We start from the raw sequence: 2,628 nt of genomic DNA on the forward strand, positions 1-2,628 counted from the left end.
GTATTTGTTAACTCAGATATTAAAATACCAAAGACTTATCACATACACACAAAACGATAGTAGGAAATCATCTTAAACATGTATTTATTAACTTATAGGAAGAGTAGCCTTAATTCTGCTCTATTAAATTGGCTTAAAACATTGCTATCTGTATGTGTTCTCTTGGTTTGGTTGTCCTTGGAGACTAAAGCCTCCTTACTCACAACAGTGAGATAATGTATTAGTGTTTACTTTCAGGAAAATTATGCAGTTTCTTGACCTTTAATCTCACTTAACTCAGTGTAGCAGTTTTCTCTTGAACAAAATCAATAGGAGAAAATAAGAAGTAGGACACTGAAGTCAGGTTTACATTCTTCACTTGGATGTGTTCACCCTTTTGACATTAAGACAAGATGAGGACTCTGACATTGTCATCTATAAAGTTTATATTCAAGAATTGTACAACTGATTTATGGTGTAAATAATTAAATAAACACCTTGCATTTTAAGGATGTTTTTGAATTATTTGGGGCCACATCCATATCTAATTTGGGTAGCATGTGTCCCAAGGGACACAAAGTTCAAAAACCTGTGAGAGCATGTGACATTTGGAATGTCAAGATAGAGATGAATAAATTACTTGTTTAAAATCTTCTGAACATTTTTCCCTTTATGTTAGAGAAGGTCTTATGAATCCCAGCCTGGCGTCAAACTCTCCTATTGCTGGGAATGCCCTTTAACTTCACATCCTCCTGCCTTTACCAGTTGCTGGGATTAAAGCACTCCACCACGCTGGTTTTATGCTGTGGTGTGGATAGAACACAGGGTTTTATATATGTGAGTTGGTCATTCTACATACTAAACTATATCTCCAGATCTCTTCTAAATATCTTTAAATTATCTTTAAATTCAAAATCATATGCAACAATTTGGGAAACAGTTTCCTTGGTTTACTAAATATCATGAGAAGACATATGAAATTAATCATCATAACCTCAGTAAATTTCATAATGAATGTTGTAAATATTGCCATAGTTTAAAAAAATCCAATTGTATGAAACTGAGAAATTCTGAATATTTTAACCAACATATATCCAAAAAATTTCAAAATATTAGTTCATATTTTTGGAGGGGTGGGTGCAGTGAACTTTACTGATGCTATTCATGAAAGTAGGGCTCCCTAAGCCCCTCCCCTTCTTCTGGGGGTCTAGGATAGACACTGTGAAGGAAGACACTCAGTGTGTTGGGGGCAGAGTTGGGGCAGGGATGCCCCAGCTGAGGGCCTCTCTCTTCCTCTTCCTGAGGTGAGTGGTTGTTCAGGACTTCTTACTCCTTGGAGGCCATGTGGATCATGAACCACCAGCAACCACTCTGTTGCTTTAGCCAAATTCGTTGTCATACCAGGAAATGAACTTGACAAAATGGTCATTGAGGGCAATGCCAGCCCCAGCATCAAGGGTAGAAGAGTGGGTATGGCTGTTAAATCACAGGAGACAACCTTCTCCTCAGTATAGCCCAGGAGGCCCTTTAGGGGGCCATTGGATGCCTGTTTCACTAACTTCTTGATGTCATCATATTTAGCAGCTTTCTCCAGGCGGCAGGTCAGATCCATGACAGATACATTGGGCCTGGGAACATGGAAGGTCATTCCAGTGAGTTTCCTATTTAGTTCTGGCATGATCTTGCCCACAGCCTTGACAACCCCAATGGATGCAGGGGTGATGTTCTGAGCATCTCCCATGTCCCACACCACAGTTTCCCAGAGGGGTGGTCCACAGTCTTCTGTGTAGATGTGGTGGCATAAACTGTGGTCATGAGTCCCTCAACAATGGCAAAGTTGTCATGGATAACCTTGGCCAGGGGTGCTAAGCAGTTGGTGGTACAGGAGGCATTGCTGACAATCTTGAGGGAGTTGTCATAGTTTTCATGGTTTGTGCCCATCACAAACACGGAGCATTAGCAGAAGGGGCAGAGATGATCACCCTTTTGCTTCCACCCTTCAAGTGGTCCCCAATCTTCTCCATGGTAGTGAAAACCCCGGCAGACTCCACAACATGCTCGGCAACAGCATCACCCCATTTGATGTTGGCTGATTCTCGCTCCTGGGAAGATGGAGATGGCCTTCTCATTGATGACAATTTTCCCATTCTCATCCTTGACTGTACCGTTGGACTTGCCATGGGTGGAATCATACTGGAACATGTAGACCATGTAGTTGAAATTTATGAAGTGGTCATTGATGGCAGCAATGTCCACTTTGCCAGATTTAAAGGCAGCCCTGTTGACCAGATGCCTGATATAGCCAAATCTGTGCACTCCAACCTTTGCCATCGTGTCTCAGGGACAAGGTTGGCCATGCACAGAAGACGCAGATGTCGCTAGAATGAGGAGGAGAAGAAAGCCTCATATATTATAATTTACATACATGCATATATATATATTATAAACAAAAGTTACAGTAATGATGACAGAGTTTAAGAGAGTTTACTAATTGTCTTATTGTATAGTGAATGAAGCATGGAAGAATGATTTGAAAGCATTTAAAAGGAAACTTCTTATTGAACAAAATAAAACAGATCAAATACTATTAAAAGTTCTCTATAATGTTATCATTTTAACTTGAAAAATATTGATTAATGAGCACTCTAA

At 40.1% G+C, this 2,628-nt stretch overlaps 1 pseudogene; it reads right to left on the minus strand.

The window, feature by feature from the left end:
* Nucleotides 1–1,305: 1,305 nt before the first annotated feature.
* LOC108490707 lies at nt 1,306–2,310 on the minus strand (annotated as a pseudogene).
* Between the last annotated feature and the right edge of the window lie 318 nt (nt 2,311–2,628).

The sequence above is a fragment of the Nannospalax galili genome, unplaced genomic scaffold (assembly GCF_000622305.1).
Source record: "Nannospalax galili isolate Female #2095 unplaced genomic scaffold, S.galili_v1.0 scaffold654, whole genome shotgun sequence".
NCBI lineage: Eukaryota > Metazoa > Chordata > Mammalia > Rodentia > Spalacidae > Nannospalax > Nannospalax galili.